The sequence below is a fragment of the Echiichthys vipera genome (assembly GCF_963691815.1).
Source record: "Echiichthys vipera genome assembly, chromosome: 4".
Lineage (NCBI taxonomy): Eukaryota > Metazoa > Chordata > Actinopteri > Perciformes > Trachinidae > Echiichthys > Echiichthys vipera.
The window spans coordinates 26,981,637-27,002,982 of NC_139829.1; positions in this window are offsets into that span (position 1 = coordinate 26,981,637).

Consider the following 21,346-nt stretch of genomic DNA (forward strand, 5'->3'; position numbering starts at 1 on the left):
AAATGCTATGATTTACAATTCACACTGAAAATGTATATGATGCATTACAAAGCACGGGTACGTTTTTATTTATTCCCATTTGCAGAATAGTACACCGTCCTTCTACATTCTCTTTTGTGTGCTGCATGCCTGAGCAAACAGATACACATAGGAGCTGACGGGGAACATGGCATATTTGTGTCACACTAGCAATTGGAACAGAACAACATTAATAGTCCATGCAGGTTGTAATACAATTAAAACATAAATATGCAAAATACATGGGGGTGCCGCTGCAGTGCTGCATCTGCAGAGACAGGTGCCAGCCATCTTTAGTGTTCACGACAAAGATCCCCCAGCAAATGGCATCACAGTGATCAGTCTGGATTAATATGGCATGCCTGGGAGCTTGAATTTCAGCATGACTTCAGCCAAAAACAATACAACACAGTAAATGATCTCAGCAGGAGGAGCCCTGGTCTATAACAATAAAGTAATATGAGGCAGATATGTAGGTTACGTGTCTCGATCAGTGAGAATGTTGTATTCTGTCAGCACTACTGAGTGATGTTGTAATGGGAAGAGAGTACTTATTCTGGAAAAACTGGACACACACATTGAAGACATTGTAATTCTTTTACAAATCAGATCACTTAATGATCTCAATGTATGCCCTTTGTTGTTTCTTTGATATGAGAGGAGGTGTGAAAAACATTCTGCATGTCTGAACAGAAACCTTTTGTGTGCTCCGAGGCAAGTGCAACTGAAAGCCAGCATGTTCCAGATAGTGACAGCTGACAAAATCCTGTCTGTTGAACTGACTCTGGCCTTCTGACACGTCTTCTTGCAAAGATCTTTCATCAGTTTCATTCTCGGCGGTCCTGTGCTCAATTTGGCTGATTGAGCGAGCAGTTCGAGGTGCCGCCTGGCAATTTCTACAAATGTACACAAATTGTCAGTCAAGAAGTGACTGTTTAATAATATAGCCTTTACAGCCTATGCCCAAGGACCTGTAGGGCATTACAGGGCCATTACCAGTTAAATCCTTGTCTGGACAAGTGGAGGGAAACTAATGTGTTACTGTGACGAAAGGTTCTCATTGTGAGGGTTGCAGCAAGAGGCAAACAGGGGAGACGGGATCAATTGCAAATGAAGGTAGTAGTTGTGAGAGTAGCTGCAGTGGGTGTGTCGCTACAGCATGTAGTTGTCAGTATTAAAAATGACAAAGATGTTGTTTAAGTGTGTGCCAATTGGTCCACTTTCACATGAATGCCTTTGAATTGCTGCAGTAGTTCCACCATATTGTGTCCACAGCTGTATTCACATTTTTACAAAAATCTGAATCTGCAGAAACATTTACAATGCTAATGAACATGTCATGACTCGTAGATTTGTTTTACATGATTTAGATTCCATGATGAATGTGTTTGAAAATAAGGATTTACACAGTAGCTCACACCTTGTACATTTGGTGAAGAAACATTCAGCCTTGTGTTGACAGCTGCTGACAGATAGAGCTGACACCTTGTACGTTGGTTTTCTAACAGAACATGTTTACATGTTTTAATTTTCAGCAAATATTATTTTTCTCATCATTTCCGTCTAAATATACCAGTATTCACCCTCTGTCTGAAAGGTGCCTGTCCCTGTAAGACCCCCTAGGTCTTCCACATCTGTACCGTATTTATATAGCACCTTAATCTGCTTTATAATTTGAAATATGGAAATGTAGCTTTTTTACAATATGGGACTTTAACTTAAAATTGAAGTCAGAGCACTGCATGATTATTGCAGTGCTTTTGCACTGGTCCATCTGGGATTATTGCCCAGATGGACCAGTGCGAGTGAGCTGTTTGTGAGCACGGGAGTGAACACACTGCAAGCGGTTCTGAGAAATGAGATGCACGGGTTCATCTGCCGGTTAAACGATTCTGAGAATCTAAATGTTGTGGCAATGGTGAACATTATGTATAGTGACACGCGCTGCACGTCTCAGTTTTCGGGGCACTGGTATAAGTGTCTTTTAAAAATCAGTCATTAGCTTATTATTTTTTTTTTAATTATTATTATTTTATTGTGTGATTCTTAATCCTTTTTGTACTGTGTCTTGCTTTTACTTTTTGTATGGACCTTGAGTCTGAAATAAAGCTTATCTATCTATCTATCTATTGCAGTATAGATTTGGAAAATTGGGGTTCATTTGGTTTTAAACTCTGTTTTGCTTTAATGTACAGTAGACCACTTTTTATCATAAAAAAATTCTGTCTAGACAATTTCCTTGCAGTCACTGTTTTCTGACAAACTTAATTCTTGACTTTCCCATCTGTCTTTATTTTCCAATGGGGTTTGAACTGTCTATCACGATGTGGTCACTAAAATTTGCTGGGTGTTTCTCACTGTACCCACACAAATCTTTCCAATGGTAAATATGTTTTCTTTTCTATTTTTCTGTGGCTAACCATATATAGTTTAGTCTTTCTTCCAGATATGTTTTCAGTAAATATCTCAATACAAAAATATGTTTTCAGTTCTTTATGCTTTGTTTTGTTATTTTAATAGAAACCATAAAAGTACGCTGACAATAAACCAGTGATGATCAACTAATAATGGAATTACTTTAAAGCTTTAAAACATAGCCTGTTTCCAATCCGGCCCAATCAAAATTGATAAAACATGAACAGCATAGCCTAAGAAATGTCTATAAACTAAGTGGCCATGACATTAAAGTGTGTTAGCATTCACTCCTCTGTGGAGTGAAGCAAGAATAATAATTATTTGGGTGGGTTGTGTCTTGGATTAATTAAGCTGAGGAACTCCCAGTTTGGGGAGCTTAGCATGTGCAGGGTGATGTTTTCCTCTGAGTCTTTTCCACAGGGATAGGTTTGCACTCATCTTTGATAGTTAACCCCATGTGACCCTTCCCTACAGCCAGTCCCACTCCCACCTCACTGCTCCTGCTTCTCATTAGAGCCTGTCCACTAGTCTGACTGGGTCTAAGTAGGCCGCCACCCAGGCCACTAACGCACCGGTCCCTCCAAAAAAAACATAAAATACTTTCTGTGTGTGTGTGTGTGTGTGTGTGTGTGTGTGTGTGTGTGTGTGTGTGTGTATGTGTGTGTATGTGTGTGTGTGTGTGTGTGTGTGTGTGTGTGTGTGTGTGTGTGTGTGTGTGTGTGTGTGTGTGTGTGTGTGTGTGTGTGCGCGCACGCTCACAGAATCATTGTATGACTGTGTGAGTTTCCAAAGCATGTTTATCAGTGAAGAAGATGTCAGTGTTCCTGAAATAAATCTCTACTGTCGAGTTAATATGCATGCATATTTTACTGAAATCACAATTTCCCTAATTGAACAGTTTACTTTGGCTTGTGGCATCGTTACAGTGAGTTAACATTTCAGTGATTTTAGTCAATTCAGTGGATGATTGAAATGGCTCAGATTTCCTCACAATAAATAACATTATATGTCACATGTAACATTGTCTTTATAATATATGATACAATTTAGTTTTCAAAGCACAATATATGCTGTATGTATATATATATATATATATATATATATGTATATATATATATATATATATATATTTATAAATGCCATGGCCACTTAGCTATATATATATATTTTTTTTTATTATTTTTTTTTTTAATGCAAATGAGTTAATCTACAATGTCATTCACCTACAAAAGAAATATATTAGCTGATCACACCACATGAGATAAGCTGTTTGATGAATATTTTTTACAGCAGGGGCGACAGGGTTGAAATTGCAGCTGAGTCATTACCCTGTATCATTGCTATCTCAGTGTATGATGAGACGTGAATTTGTCTGACCTCCCCGGGGCAGCACAAAGGCCTGAATTCAAAGCAGGGCACCCAGGGGCCAAGCTGGCGGCGGGCCCAGCTGAGGAGCACCAGCCAGCCACCACCTGCATACGGCTGCTTGCCCAGTCTCCCTGGATATGAACCCCCACCCTTCCTCTCCTACCGCAACTACCACCCCCCCACTCACCCCGCTCTGACAAGCCTCATCTGCATCCCAGTCATATCCTACTCCCACTCCTAATATCTGCACAGTCCATCTGATCTGTCCATCACGCAGCCTAAATTCTATGTGACGGCAACACTATGGCCTCAGCTGTGAACACTCCTTTCATCGTGTCACCAAGCTGTTGCCGAGCTGATTTTCAGATCCAGCGATCCAGTGGCAGTGATTTGTGCAATCTTTTATCCCCCCTCCCCCTACACATGTCAAATGTTAATGTCCCCAAGATAAAAATGAGGATTTGGTGGCTTTTTGTTTGTTTTGTTTTATTGTTGTTCATATAACTCAGTTCCGGTTGGCGGATGAAAGCGCCAACACCACACCTGCTCTTTTCTATTATTCCGATGAAACTTCAAAGAGTAGAATTATGAAAGCATAAATGACTGTTCCAAAAATTAATCTGAGAGATTAGCAACGCTTTTCAAAACAGCAATTATCTTATTAAGTTAAGTATATATTATTTTTTTTCCCATCATTTAGTTGTTTAATGGATGTGGCTTATCTGATGAGTCCTCCCAGAAACATACAGTCGCACCTAAGCATTTTACTTCACAGTCTTGAATCAACGCCAAGTTTCTATTCACCTGAGTGGTTTCAGTGCAACTGTCCTGCTACAAAGTGAACTGTGACACTTATTTCATCTGCTGTCTTAGTATAAATGTTTAAAAATTACATCCAAAGTGAGAATTATCAATAAGGCTCTGATTATTTGCCTTAAACCTCTCCTGTGTCCAGCCTCCACACAGATGAAGTGTCTCTCTGTGGCTCAACAGTCACAAGTGTGTCTCTCTCTTAGCTCAATAGTGCCCCCTGGAAAAGAGTATGTGTACTGCAATGAACAGAGCTGGATCAGGGTGTAAAAAGATGGCAGCCCCCTGGACGGATCATTTAGCCCTCCCATCTGCCCTTAAGCAAAGTTTTGGACAGGCTATCTTAGCACTTTAATTTTGGGGTACAATGATATCAAGATGGCTGTTAAACCCCACTATAAAGCCATACTAATCATGTGTTCATTGTAAGGATTATTTTTTTTAACTGTGGGGGTGTTATCATTATGATTAGCTACCTGCTAATAACAAAGACTCCCTTCAACCACTCTGTTTTCCTGTCAGAGTCAACTGCAGTATTCAATTTTCACCTTTATTATGATCACTGTTTGCAATTCATTTCCCGTCAAACTCAGATGTCACAACCCACATGACCATTGCCCTTGAGCGAAAACAATATCAAAACACTCAGCTGGGTGGACAACGGAGCCAGACAGGGAACACTGGGTTGCCAGTGCCAGACAAAAGAGGGTGAAACGGAGGATGGTAGAAATTCTCCTCCCAGCTGTAGACCTTGTTGGATCCCTATCCTGAATTCCTGAGCTGTCTGGAGGAGCCCTCGGGGGCTAGCAGAATGGCAGGGTGCGTTGTGGGAGTCTGTCCTGTTTCTGTAAGCCCAGGCAGGGGGTCAGAGGAGGAAGAAGAAGGGGGTGGAATGGTTTGATAACGCTGCATTTTTGACCCCCTAACGCTCCCGTTGTCTCTGCCGCCGCGTCGGATTCACTTGGAGGCACTGGCAGGCCCTTTAGACCCTTCTCTTAGATTCATGCCAAGACTAATTCACCGTCTTGTTGTCGGCGACAGCGTTTGACACTGTGCGTCAGCTTCCAAGGTAGACTAATGGGAGAGTTCACGGAAGGTTAAAGGGTTAGTGTGCTTTACTACTGCACTAACCTTGATCACCAAAGTAATTGTGAGGGAGGGAGGGACTGCGAATAGGCCTGAGGCTATGGACGTGGTAGGGTGTGTGTGTGTGTGTGTGTGTGTGGGTGTGGGTGTGCGTGTGTCGGTCTGTCTGTAAATGTTTATACGTGTGGATGGCATGGGTGTGTGCATATATTTGCAGTCAGAACACAAGAAACACCCAAACACAAACAAACACTTAAAATATTTCACACTTCAATGCAGAGGATATGTAATCTCAGGTTATTGTGTCATGACTTATCCATGCTTTTCAAGTAGGACTAGTTAGGTAACAAACAACATAGCGACCCACAATGACAGCACATTTGGCTCTTGAATAAGCCGTGGCTCTGCTGAGTTACTAAATGAAATCAAGCAGATTTTAAAGCACTGAGCGGTCACAGATGTGTAGAGTTCTTACTCGCAAGTGAAAGAAATAGCTCAGATGGTAACCAAATCCTGTGCATTGCTGCTTCAGCAGAAATATCAAACAACTGGAAGGAACTCGTCAAAAGTTGGCAATTGTCCTTTGTCTTTGAAGTTCCACATACTCCCGTGTTCTAATAAGAATACAGTTATAGCAAAAGATTGATCAGAATGAAACGTGATGGTAAGAATCTTAATTCACACGCGGGGGGATCTAACAGTCACATTCTTGAAAGGAGCCACTGAAGGGAAAGAAAAACTCCACGTTGCTCCGAGTCTGTTTGAGGCTGTCATACTGCATGAAAGTTGACATGTCATATCATGTGTGTTCATCAACGTGCCGCGGCTCTCCTCGGAGCGCAGACCGCAGCTCCGCGTGCAGGGCTAGTTCGGCCTCCGAGGGGGCGGTTCTGGAGGCGATCCATTATCAGTAATGGGTCGGGGTCACACAATGGGGGCACTTTGTCAGATCTGTTGGGGATGCACTGCGGTAGGCAAAGGGGTCGCTTTGATCTCGATGCGTATGTTCACCGGAGTGTGCCGTGTCTGTAAACTGATCCGCTCTCTGACATTTCCCTCCCATAACCATCTCAGGATCTCTTCTCGGAAAGAAAAAAAAATCACATTGAAAAAAAAAAGATGATATTGTCCAGAATAGACTACAACTTTCAGGGGCGAAATTACAAACCCGTGCTTCTGCCGCTAACACCCGATGCAGATAATATCTTTGTCTTTGCTATTGTCTCTCCATTGTATCAGAGATAAATGGGTTGTTAACAGTTGGTGTGCGTGTGTGTGTGTGTGCGTGTGTGTATGTGTGTGTGTGTGTGTGTGTGTGTGTGTGTGTGTGTGTGTGTGTGTGTTTGTGTGTGCGTGAGTGCGCGCAAGTGTGCATCTGTGTGTCTCAAATAGGAGCCCGGACAGCCCAGTGTTTGTAGTTTTTGTAGTCCTGAGGGCCCCTGGTGGGTGTGCTCACTTTAAAGGGCCCAGTGAACTGTGAGGACTTGAGACATGAGACTGTGCCGCCCAACTGGCCCCAGGACACGGGTTCACCCGGAGAATGTGAGCTGAGCAGGGGAACTGGGCCGAGACGGGCTCCCACAAACCTCCACTCCATTCCTCAAGACAGCGATCCCATCTGGAAGACTCTGCTCTCGCCTGTCAGAGGGAAACTCAACCTTGCTGTGGTTACTTGTTGGGATCTGATGATGATCTAAATCTACTATCTTTGTCACAATTGCCGTGTTTTTAAGGCGTTTTTCTTACATTTAAGGTGCACTTTTAAAATCAGCTAAATCTGTCATGACTCTTCAGCTATTGTATGTGTTATGTAAAGCATATTTAGTCCAAAAAAATAGGCAAATGTGTATGTTGGTGAAGATTTAGAATCATTCAGTTCATTGATGGTCCGATGCTAGCTAGCCTTGTTGCCCAGGCTTGAAGTGAGGTGACGTTCTTTAATAGTTTTTGTTTTATGAAATCTCCTGAATTTACCAAAAACCAACAATGAACTGATCCTAGTAACAAGTTTATTGCATAGTCAAAGCCTGATATAGCTCATACATCTGTGTCATTTGTTGTTCCAAAACTATTACAAACAAATGAATCGGTCGTGTCGCTGCACTGGGTGACATGTTTCTTCATTACGATGAACCTGTCCACTGTGGTTCATCTGTACTTTGGAGGTCTCAGAGATAGTGTATTCATCCGCAGCTGAAAATAATTCCCAACAAATTGCACCAGTTATTCTAGTCTGAGTTAGAGTTGCAAAAAACAACGGAGCCTAGCTGTTTTATGAGATTAATTTGCATTTTGTAAAAATGAAACTGTATTTGTGACCCGTTTTTAAAAGATTTATATCTTTGCTAGGAACCAGTGTGCTTGGGGCTCAGGGCCACAGACAGGGCAAGGATTTGGAAAGTAATGAAAGAGCAATGCATTGTTGTTGTCTTTTTATGGGATTTATTGACAACTAATGGAGACTCTAAAATGAATGGAAAACCAAACAGAAATTGTTGAAATTGAATAATTGTAGTAGTTCTATACGTTGGATACAATAAGGTAAATTGTTGCTTCTCTTCTGACTATAATGTAGTATTTCATCTGACTGAACAGTATTGTCTTCATGTTTCTACTCTGTCATTCTATGTAAAGGCTATAAATCATGTAGTAATAGGTGTGACAAAGGTATGCATCCATTGTGGGATCCATTTATCTTACAGTTGTTGTTCATTAAACTTTTGTGTTTGGGAGTGAGCGTGCGGGCTTTACCTTCACCCCACTGACACATTCCCATTGATACACACAGAACTCATTAGTGCATTTCCATTGAAATGGTACATTTTAAAAGCAGTTCTGACAGGGATTTGATGGCGCCACGCCAAAATTGTATTTATTCAATCACAACTTCTAATATAATGCTTTTTTTTATTTCACACATCACTACATTAATATCAACCTTTCATACTGAGGAAAAATACCTTGGGTGTAAAGCCAGCAAATCCTCTGTCACACCATTTTTATGCCCATTTTAAATTTCCACATTAGAAAAGCTGTATGGAAATGACACAATTTGATAACAACAAAAAAAAAAGTTGTTGTGCCGTTATATTCAAGTTCTGACATAGCAAACATTTAACTCACATGACAAATCAGCTATCCCCACTGTCTGCGTCTTCCCAGATTTACAATAAGTGGATTTTGTCTCCGGACAGCATGAAACATGGCTAGTACTAGTTGACTTGAAAGAAACGTGCCCGATTTCCTATTTTTCTCTCGTGGATGAGTTAGATTGCCAGATGACTTGTTATGTTTCAGGTGTGCAACATACTTCACAGATATGCGTAAAGCACAGCCACAACCTGCTTGTGGCTAAATTACTTGCGACATTTCAAAATTCACTTAAAATCTGTCTGACAATTGAACGGAAACACGACTACTGATAAAAGAAAAATGTCTTTATATTCACCAGATCACTTGTTAGACTTCTGACACCAGCTGTACTGTACGTCTGACTTATTTTTAGCCATGGAGATAGTTTGAGGAAGCCCTTATAGGAGAGACAAACAGAGACTCTAGAAGTCAAGCGAACCCCAGCTGAGTGTCGATATCAGGTTATGATGTTTGTTGTTTTAACATGAGCCTCTTTTCTCTTTTCTCCTGTTGTTTCTTCTCTTCTCAGGGTAGACAGGCAGACAGAGCCCGGCGGCTGTATCTCCCCAGCTGAGATCTTAAGTTAAGCTCTGAAGAGAAAAACACCACAGTTGTTGACTTTTTTTTGTGCATTTCCTTCATTGCAGCTCTATTATCCACTGGGTAATTCATATAACATGGTTTTGTTGTTGTAATTTGCACATAGGTTCATTTAATTACGATCTTTTTGGACGTCAGTTCATTCTTAGGTCAGGGTTTATAAAAAAAAAAAACTGTCAGTGCAAGCTGCTAAGCTGCAGTTAGTGTCATTTAAAGGTAAAAATCGACCTGTTTGAATAAAAACAAGCACACTTTTTACTCTAATATTTAAAAAATGAACACTTCAAAGAATAAAGAAGCACTGCAACAAAGCAGTGATGAATTGTGGCTTTGGCTATTCGATCTGTGATCTTGGGGGAAAAAAATGACTCCATAATCTAATCTTTACAGCCCTGGGAGACAATGACCAGAAAAAAAAAAACAGCACCAGCATTTTCTTTTATGTTCAGAGCTTGGAGCTCTGGGTGAGGTCTGACGGATGTCAATTAAAGGGCTATTTAAATATTTAAGTAACAAAGTTTGCAAGTTGTCCCTTGGGTGCAGTTATTGGTGGGGGGTTTATCGCAGCCTCAGCTCTCTGAGGAGCAGCTGAATGCCAGGCAGGCAGCGTGGATAGTTGGGAGGCATCACGGCTAGGGTTACAGTGTGAATTAAAGCTGACACTAAGAAGCGCTCCTCACAATGACCTGCAGAAAACAGCAAACAAAAGAGCCTATTTTAAAGCAGGACAAAGGGGAGGTTAGTGGAGATACCTGAGCCCAGGCTGGCCTAGTCAGCGTGTCTGTGGAAGGACGAATAGCTGGTGCCGCGGGACCACCGCAGCTAGACCCGGCAAGAGAAGAAACACACTGAGAAGCACATTCCTGCACAGCCATAACACCAGAAAAGACATATGAGACACACACACACATGCATGCACCCAAGAATATCCTGAGCACAAGCTGTAATTTGTAAGACATCATTTTTGGTATTAATATCAGTGTTGTCAGCGGTGATTGCTGGTGTGTATGTTTTCTGGTCACACACACACAAACACTGACACACTGTACATTTCATAACAGTTCAAAACAGAGAGGGCTTGTCAACAGTCTCTTAGGCTCCCCGGCGGACTTTGTCATCTCAAAAGCATATTTAACCTTTCAGATCTTTTCCAAAATGTAATTTTCTCTGCAGCGAAACTTACTCAATCACAACTATTGACATTTTGCAATGAAATTTGCGTTACCAAAATGCTACGGCTCTCTCGGAGAAACCCTTAACACACACACACACCCCCAAAAAATATTCCTATGAATGCTTGTGAATTCCAAGAGAGTTTTCACTATCTCCCTTCATCTGCTGTCACCATGGTCCTCAGCATGCTTTCACCTCCATCCTAATCCCCCACTTCATCTGAAAGTCAGGATGACAGCTCTGGCTCTCGTCCTCTCTCTGTGTGTTTGCGTTCACTCTTTTCGATTTTCAGCAGCATCCACCTGTTCTCGTAGTGGGGAGACAGCAGGTAGACGGGTACCGTAGGGCTAACTGTTGGAGTAACTGGGATTTTCATGCTAAGTTACTTCAACAAATATTTTTTGTTAAAGGTGTCGTGCGCATTTTCAGGTTCATACTTTGGGTTTCTACGAGAACATGTTTACACGCTTTAATGTTAAAAAAAACATTATTATTATTTTTCTCATACTGTCTTTATAAACCTGAGTGTTTCACCTTTTGTATGAAACACTCTGGTCTAACACCTCTCTAGTTGTGACATCACAACTGTACAGAAGACACGACGGCTCGTTTAAAGGCCCAATTCCTGAACACGGCCTGTGGAGAATTTCTCTGTGGGTTGAGCATTTTGTTACTTTTACAGAATCTATATAGCACCCTGACCTGCTTTATACTAATTTAAAAAAAAAACATGGTATCTCTTTTTAGCATATGAGACCGTTAACACAAATATCAAACAACCAACCCCCCGTATTTCCAAACTAAGTTGTCTTAATAACTAATTCTATTTTTTTCAGACAGGCTTCGAACCAAGCTGTCAGCGTCCTGGTTGAAATAACTACCTTCTGCAGACATCTCCCAGGGTGCGCAGTGTCCAGACACATTCCTAAAGTGGCACTCTGAGGTTGCCAGCTCAATCCGGTACCAAACCGGACTGTTCAGAATACCATATGAAACACTATCTTTGCATTTATTCACTGCATCTGTCTTCTGTCTTGATGTATTCAGATAATAGACTTTCTGAGACACAGAGGAGGAGCCGTAGTCTTTAATGTTGTTTACGGTGAATGCTAAATGCTATCAAGCTAACCACATAGGCTTAGGAAAGTTTGCTTTCACACTGTGAAAATAACAAGTCCGTGAAACAACTTGCCGCAACCTAGACGAGTAGGCTTAATTAGAGGAAACGTGCGACCAAGCCCATGGAATGAAAAGGAGCCTCCTCATTTAAATGGGGCATTAAATTGGATATAAAACAACATAAACTACAATTTTAGGTGTGAATGAGACATAACAGAAGAGATTAACACTACTGACTGAATGATGACAGATGACAGATGTCAAGCCTTAAGAGAGGAATGTTGAAATTAAAAGCTGAGATTGTCACAACAACAACAACTTCAGGGGGGAAAAATAGACTAAATAGAGTAACAAATGTTTTTTATAGTTGAATATGGTTAAATATGATGGCTAACAATCTATAAATCTATCAAAAGATTACACAACTAACGTAGATCTAGATACATATCATACGAATGCACTTACGTTTACTTAAAGGCTATGTTCACAGGATGTAGATGTGTTTTTTGGTCCTATTTTCCATACTGGCTATGAAAGATGTTCTTTTTGTCATTCCAATGTGAGAGATTGAATCTATTATCCTCATTTTGTGAGTGAAAAACACAGTTTAGGGTTTTGTCCCCCAACAAATACATTAGAATTGAACAGCAAGAGATTCATTTAATGACCAGTGCAGGCAGGATGCATGATTACAGCAACCAGTAACAATATTTATGCATATTGTTTTAAGAAAGACTTGCAAAATTATGAACCTATCCTTTAATCACTGCATTTAAAAAAATAATAATTTTGGAATCTGCTCTTTAAATTATTTTTATTGATTATCCACAAATAAAAATATAATTCAACAAGAGAACATCTTTATGAATAACACAGCAATTTTGAGTGTGTATATTCACATTGTATTATCTTATATGTATGTAGTCCATATCTTCTATATTTTAAGAAAATAAAAAAATAAAAAGATTATATATATATATATATATATATATATATATATATATATATATATATATATATATATATAATTGGGGGAAAAGTCAATATTTTAAACCTGCATTTAAGCACAAAAAGCTCTACCCACAGCAGACATTTTGTCTTGTAGCACCAAACACAGAGTTGTTACAAATAACAAGGCCTCTGTTCAATTGTTTAATATTATGTGATGGGTTCGGTTTAACTACATGAAATTTTTAATAATGAGTTTGTATTGACACAAGTTTGAATATTAAATTAAAAGCCTGGTCACAGTGCTCAGTCAGACAGAGTAGCCCCAGCAGGAAACCAGCAGCTTATATGTCTCCGGTCTCTACTGATTAACATGGATAACTTTGACCCACAGAACGGGTGAGGATTCCTGTCTAATTGAATTACTGTCAGTCTCTTTGCCTCAAAATATTGTCTTGAACTTATATACCCCTCTCTGTTGCCAGAAACTATTTACATTCTGTATGTTGGAGAGTTCCCCCCCTATGTGACGATTTAGTTTTAGGCTCTGGTACACTGAATGGTTGTTTTACTTGATCAACAACTAGACAATTGGGCTGTATGTTTTTTCACAATACATCTGAACCAAAAAAGATCAAGTTACTTATATAGTTGTAATGAAATAAAGCCCAGATGATGGAGTCTTTCATATGTTGCGTACGATAAAAGCGCATGCTGGTTTTGGGAAAGGAAATCAAAGCCAGTGGTAATGTCACTAGGCTTTTTACTTGATTATACTGAATGAGACACCTGCTGTGTTTTGGGCCCAATATATTCCACTTAAAATGGCTTTTATGTGCTTTTATAAGCTTACGGGAATACAGAAGTTAAACCTCGAGCTGTGATCTAGTAGAGGGGGTTGAAGGGAGAAAGCTCCTCTTTGAGTGTGAGTCTCATTCTTACGTTAAGGCCAAAGTTATATCACTTATTGCATTGCTCTGGAATGAGGTGCAAAAACATGGCTGCCAGCTCTCTTCCCCCTCAGGCCCTTCGAAACCTAAAGGCAAGACTTGTGGCGTTTCATGCACGTTATTCACTCTGCACCATAGGAAAACATAAGCTAAAGACCTCTCGTTGCTGAGAGGTCTCGGCGGATAAACAGCTTCGTTTTAACTTGTTAGCATCTAGCAACAGTTCCCTTATAGAAAATGCATTTCACTTAAACATTCAAGTCACAGACATGAACATTCTATTAAATATGCATATCTCAAGTGTCCACGTCTCATTCCAAAGTGGACGGTCTAAGATTTATGGCACCACTGACCCTCATCGCTTTGCTGCTTCCTCAAGAGAACCTGCCACAGGCTTTGTGCCAAATGCTTTAAAAATTTAAAGAGGTGATGAAGAAACTATCCAGAGGAGACAAAAACACATCAGTTCTGCCACAATAAGACTTTTCTCTTCCTTCCTTCCTTCTAGCCTCTCCAACAATCATTGCCAGCCGTTTGAACTTTTTATATTAAGACAACCAGACATTCAAATGTATGGTTGTGGCTTTTATATATATATATATATATATATATATATATATATATATATATATATATATATATAGAGAGAGAGAGAGAGAGAGAGGGAGAGAGAGAGAGAGAGAGAGAGAGAGAGAGAGAGAGAGAGAGATCCAGTGCAGATCAGATAAAGCACTCTCTGTAAAATTCCTATTGAACCTCCAGTTTGGATGAATTGTAGAAATCCTTGGCTTAGCTTGCAATAGATAGTTCTCTGATACAACGATGTGCAAATGATCAATAAGCTTTACATGCTAAGATTGCAAACCAGAGATATTGGAAACTTCATCATTGTGATTGCCATGTGAACAGCTTTACCTGTGCCGTTTCACAGACTGCTGGGTGAAGGTATGCTCAGGGATGGTAAAGGGAGATTTTTTTTTTTTCTTCAGGCTGTTCGCTGCAAGCAGAACACCTGCATTCTTTCCAGGCTCTCTGAGGACTCCGAATTTGACCTCGGCGTACAAGTAAAAGGGTATCCAACTCCTTCAAAATGTCAGAATGCCACATAACTCTATTGTTCCTGACATGTTCCCCCACAGACGCTCAGATAAAGAAACACCTTTCTAAAAGTGGCAAAGCTGACATACCTTTCTAAGAGCAATGAAGGAAACAAGAACTCCCATATTCTCACAGCAGCTCTCTGATTTGTCCACGCTTACTGGTAAACTGATAAAGTACTGTGACAATACCTCTAGAGAGTCTCATAGATGCTTTGTATTGACCTTAAAGCATTTGCTGACCACAAACGGGGGGGGGGCACACCCCTGTGGATAGGAGATGATTTTCTTCGGCAGGCACACAGGATCGCTGTCTTGCTACTCTAGGCTGACCTTCCACAGACAGCAGCACCTTCCATTGCTCCAGGCCTTCAGCCTGAAAATCTCTCCTCTGCAGGATGGATTGGGTTCCAGGACCCTGTCCTCTCCTGGGACTGACCCAACCCGGGGAACAGGGGGCTTTCATGGGAGATCACAGGTGCTTATATACAAAATGGCAATTTTCTTCTTCCATAATTCCATGTTACTGCATTACCAGATCTTATCGTGAGGCCAGTATCTCATTCCTGAGGTTTTAGACGTTAATGAAAGATGCTTTGCCTCCGGCCACTGGGGGCTAAATCAACAAGCCTAGGATTCCTGTTGGCCTTTGTAGGGGAATACCAAAGACAGAGAGCGGACTGAGCTGAGGTCAGAGACAAAGCATTGAGCTGAAGATGGAAATACTGCGCCAAAAAAAAAGTTTGTATGCAATCTAGTGCGGTGGTTCCCAACCTTTTTTTGTCAGATGTACTCCCACAGCCCTGTCAAATGTACTTTAAGGCTACCCCATCAGTGACAACAGCAGTTCCAAGCATGTTCATTTCAATTGGTTTTAAATGGAGCGTTAATACTAGCATTAGCATTACTTATAAGATAAGTGGATACAATAATGTTGTCATATAACTGGACTACATCTGTACTCCCACTTGGACTTGCAAAAGCTGTAGCCTATATTTGTCAAATCCTTTTAGTTAACCATCATTATAAAACAATTTTCCCATTATAGTACGTTATTTTAACTATTTATCGACTAGCAATTTAACAATCCAATAGCTAACTGTTTTAACCATGTATTGGCCTACTTTTTTCTGTCTATTATCCATTACTTTTATAATTGTTTTTACCACGTACTTATCCATTAGACTACTTTAGGCTGTCTTACATTTTATTCATTACTTTTAGCTAACTGTTTTAATAACTTATCCATTAGTATCCACTTTAGTTATTTTAGTAAGTTACTTCTACATTAACCATTATGTATTACTTGTTTTTAATATTTTATAACCTTTAGTCCATGACTCAGCTGTTTAGGCTTCTCTGCTCACTCAATGGCTTACTAGTTTCCACACAATCTTAATCGCAACACATACATGAAGATCAAATGTTACAGCCAAATATGGGAATATTTTTTTATCTATTCGTTAAAATAAAAGGAAAAATCTCCTTCAAATTAGTTATCCACAATCCTCGCATGAAGCCTACTCCCTTGCATCTTCTTATCTTTCTCGGGTCACACATGGTAATCATCCAATGATGTCATACTTATAGCCTATTAACTGCTAAATTTCCAAATTAATGTATACAATGTATGGTATTAAAACAATTGCCATATTATCCTTTTCATTGGGGAATTAAAACATTTTTGATGATTACCTTTTATGCCCTTTGTGCGCCCTGGAATCAGACTAAAACAACCTCAACAATATGTGTTGAGGTTATGTAATTTAAGCCACTTGGGATCATTAAAAAGAGATCATATTGAATATCACTTCTAGAGAGGGAAAGAGAAAGCGAGAAAGAAATAAAGAAGAGATTTGTTTGTCAGTCAATTCCGACCCACTCAATCTACTTAGCCTTGTGAAAGAGGGGGAGAGAAAGGGTCGGGGTCAGCTTTCTGTAAATCTTCTGATGAAATGTTGACAAAACAGGCAATTTTCTGTAATTTTGCTGCCGCCATCTTTCAGCAGCTTACTCACTCAGAACCCCTTCATTTCAAACAGCGGCACACTGTGACCTCTGACATGTATCTCGTCCCTGACTTCTTTGGCCTGGCAGAAAGACAGTAACAGTTGTGCCTTTTAGGTCAGGTGGATGCCGTTTAAGGAGCCAGCTTCATAAAGGATGCCTTTGTCTCTCAAACAGGCTCTCTTGGGCCCCAGTAAAAGGATAAGAAATGTAGTTAATAGCTCAGGAGTGGCCTAATCATCAGCTGCCATTACTGCTCCAATATCAGCAGAGATGACAGACTTATCAATAACAAAGGCCCAGCTGAAGCCTCCACCGCTCTGTCATTTTGATCCTTGCTCCACTAATCAGAGCTTTCATTTGAGCTAAGCACCGGGCAGCACACCTCTCATTCTCTTCATGCTGTGCCAGATATCACTCATCTTTACAAGCCACTCTGTATTCCCCCAACCCCAGGCCACCATTTCCACAAATTGGCTTAATTTCTCAGGCAAATATATGACACATCTGAGAGCTCATTATCCCTGCAATTCAAGTGATTATTGTACTTACTGGTAAAAACTCTTTTCGGCTTTGAGATTTTGCCTCGAATGTTTTTCATGCTGGAGTCCAGCTGATTTTTAAAATGAAATGAATATATGTCAAACTGACTGCCGTCGTGTGGTACATATTTCATAAGTTTATGCTTTGTTTGCTTTGATTATGGACTTCCAAAAACACAAAACTATTTTGAGGCAACTTTTTAGTTGTTTTGAGGAGTAAAACCTTCATATGCCCTATGTGTTGTATAACAAGAATAAGACTCATATTAGTAAAAGGCAGTCAATCGTCTATACAGAGTAGATAACTTTCTGTGTCATTAGGCTTAGAGAGCAAATTGCTCTAATGTAGAATATTACAAATGCTTAATGGGATGACGTATATGCTTTTAAAAGTAATATACATAGTTCAATGTTAATATTTCTCTTGTTCATTCTTCCACAAAAAGCTCCTCCATCAAGAAGAAACCTGAGAGGGCCAAAGAGGTGCTCCCGCACCTGGATGAGCTGGCCCTTTCATTTACAGTCATGGTGAGGATCAGGCACTGACTGACTCAGACACCTGCTATTGGGAAATATGTTCTCCATCAGTGAGCTATAGACTATTTCTGGACAGGAGCACTGGGAGACCATTGTTCTCCCCAGTACTGACAGCCAAGGTATTCTGGGACTCTTGGCACACATCGAAAACAATGTGTTATTCATGTTAAGCTTAAAAATTGAGCTACTTATTCAACATTACCAAACAAACGGCTGTTGCAGGGGTATTTGTTGACTGCAGCAGAATTGTTTGATGGCTTTTAATATTGCAAGAAAACGACAAACATTACATGTTCCTTAGAAGAGGCTCTTTTTTTTTATTTTTAAAAAAAAGCAAAATCAGAGAAACTGAAAGATCAGAATTATAACAAATGATATTGTTAGATTTAGCAGGGTATAGTACCAAAATCACACAGATTTTCTTCTTAGATAAAGAATAAATACTTTTCATATATTAGCCTTCGGCCACAGGCTTAACATAAAACAGTGGAGCTCCTTATTCCCCCAGTTTGATACATGATATGTGCTCTTTAAACAAATCATCTTTGCTCCTATACAGTCTTATACAGGGGCAGGGGGGTTGGGGATTTTGCAATGTCATCTGGGATTAAAAAGGAGCAGCACATCAGAGCCCCAGGCCACACCACCTGGAGCCCCTATACGATCCCTGGCGCTGCACCACTCAGAACCAGCCCCATTAGCTTACTACCGAATAATTCCTGGTCAACCAAATGACACTGAGCTAACAAAGCCCTATTTCAGAAAAGATTACAACTTCAACAGGAAACCCTTTGATTGTGAGTTTGTTTGAAATGTTATCAATACCATGATCATTCCTGCGGATCAACAAAACCATCTCTAATCACCGTACCCTGGCTGCACCTTCAGTTGTGCATCAATCTCCAGAAAAGAAAAAAAAAAAAAGCAAATTACGGTCGAGAATAGAGGAGTGACTTGTTTAACAAGAAGCACGTGCAATGACAAAGCGATTCCTTTCTCTTCGCTGATCACCCACCTGCACACAGATTAGGTCAGATATTCACCTGAGCTGCCAACCTGTCACTCACACTCAATAAAAAAAAAAGAGAAACACACACAGCACACATTCATTTCATGTTCGTGGTCCAAACAGTAGACAGCCGACAAGACTTTACCTGTCTCTTTTACCAACAGAAAAATACAGTGTTTGCAAGCAGCTATTAGAATAGAAGTAATTTAAATTTGGCTATATATGAACTTTAACGTCTGGTTGGGGTCACAACAGGAAACCAATCTCTTTGTCTAAATGGATCAGTGGCCAAACATTGAAGTTACATTTCAGTTCTGTTTTCTTCACATCCTGTATGAAGGTTAAACTAACAGTGATTAACATTGTGGGTTTTTTGATGTAGTTTTATTGGATAAATTAAAAAAATATATACGGATGATCCCACATACTTTTCCACTGTCTTGTGAAAAAACTTTGATCTTTCTAATATAGTTCCTCATTAAATCCTGCAGCGTTTCTAAAAATGTCCTCATTTGCAAATGCTTAATCAATCATGTTATAAACATAATATAGACCAGAAAACCAACACCTACACAAACATGTGTCCATTGTGACAAATAGCAATCATTTTAAAGATAAACATACACAAGTGGATATTTTTCTTTTAAATTGTCTTATAATACCATCTGATTAGTTGCGTTACATATTTTCATTGTATTGCAGATCTACCTCAACCTTTTGAGAGTTGTGTATTATAATGAAAGCGAGGATTGGGGGACGAAATGTACGTTTCATCATCAATTTGGTCTCTGGCGCCCCTTTGTGGCATCTGTACAGAAGTGAATTAATTCATTTTCATTTTCAGTGGATAAAAACAGAAAATGCATTTCATCTCAAACAACTTCAGGAAACACAGCGGATGGCTGAAAATCTAAACTAAAAAGTGAATATGAAAGCTACCAATGAGTGTAAAGTTGACCAATGCCTCTGAATATGAAGCCTAATAGTGGCAGAGGTTAACTCAAAAGTGCTTTTAAACGGTGCACTATCATCATTTTGTTGTCTCTTGGTGATGACCTAATGCTTCCCTCAGTTAGTGGCCTAAATTTGGGCAATTCAATATCAGCAAGAGCATGTAGCCTACATATTTGTGAACATTTGTGAACATTTTAGATAAAAGAATAAAGCAGATTTGAATGTAAACAGAGGAGGAACTATTCCCATTTTCAAAATTCATATGTTATCTAAAACAGTCGAAAAATATTACTGAACACTCCAAGTGCGAAATCTCAAATGTGTGATGTTATCAAGTCTAAAGTGCGGAGCTGCTTCATAGACAATGAACTAGCAAAGATGTTATAGATGACACTGATGACCCGAATGATCTGAATATATGGATATATTTTTTACTTTCACGACTGAGAACACCACAGTACAATAAAGCTGATTTAGGTATAAAAAAGAAAACAAACAAAATCAGTCTCTGGATCAGTGTCTATGAAGCAGCTCCACACTTTATACTTGATGACATGACAATTTGAGATTTACTTATTTGGTTTCTGGCTTTGAAAGACAGTACCCTTACCAAAAAAGACGTCTATTCAAGTATGCTATACGTCTGTTAAACTAGAACATAAAAGAGTATACTTTTAGTTTACTTTTTATGTACTATATCAGAGATATACTAGATAAAAGTCTAAGTATGCTTGGCTTATACTGACAAGAATAGTCCAATAATACTTGGATTAAAATGACAAGTATACAGAAAAGTCTAAGTATATTGAGCTTATACTTGTACTTAAGTATTGCCTTATAGCCTACTTGGTTAGTTGTGCCAGTTTTTTTTTACATACTATCTCATACATTTGAATATTCAAGTTTATAGTAACAGGTTTGGGGAGGAATGGCTTTGAGGAGTAGTTCAAGGGTGATTAACCTGATCTTTTATGTACACAGAAACCCACACAGGAACAGGCAAACATTTGGCTGATTTTCCCTCTAACGTGTGAGAGTATTGTATCAGACTGGCTGCTATAATCATCTGCTATAAGTGTCCCATCACGTCAAATTGCAATGTGAGTCTTTACCATTGGCTATGATGTTTAGTTCCCAAGTATACCAGTACTTGAGGTATTAAAAACTATTAAACTAGTAGTTTGCTGAGAGTATTCTACTATAGTGGCATACAACTACAGTATATCTATAAGTGAACGTGTAAAAGAGTTCACAGTATAATTGCAGCACAAAATACAACTTTGATTTAAACTGTTGTGTACTCAAAGTTCACTACTTTCACATGTAATGAGTCATTAAAGTGTACTTTAACAAACTAAAAGGTAATAGTAAATATATAAGTATCAGTGTAGCTGTGAGTTCACTTTTAGTCAAGTAGCATTAGTGCATCTCGAAGTGGGCAAGACACTAAACTCTGTGAATGAGTAAAAGTAGCGTAAAAACACCTTGAGTCGGAAGACTAGAAATGCACAATATTAAGTAAATAAAAGTAAATGTACCATTTACTAAAAGTGAACTACCTTTACACTAGAAGTGTACTTT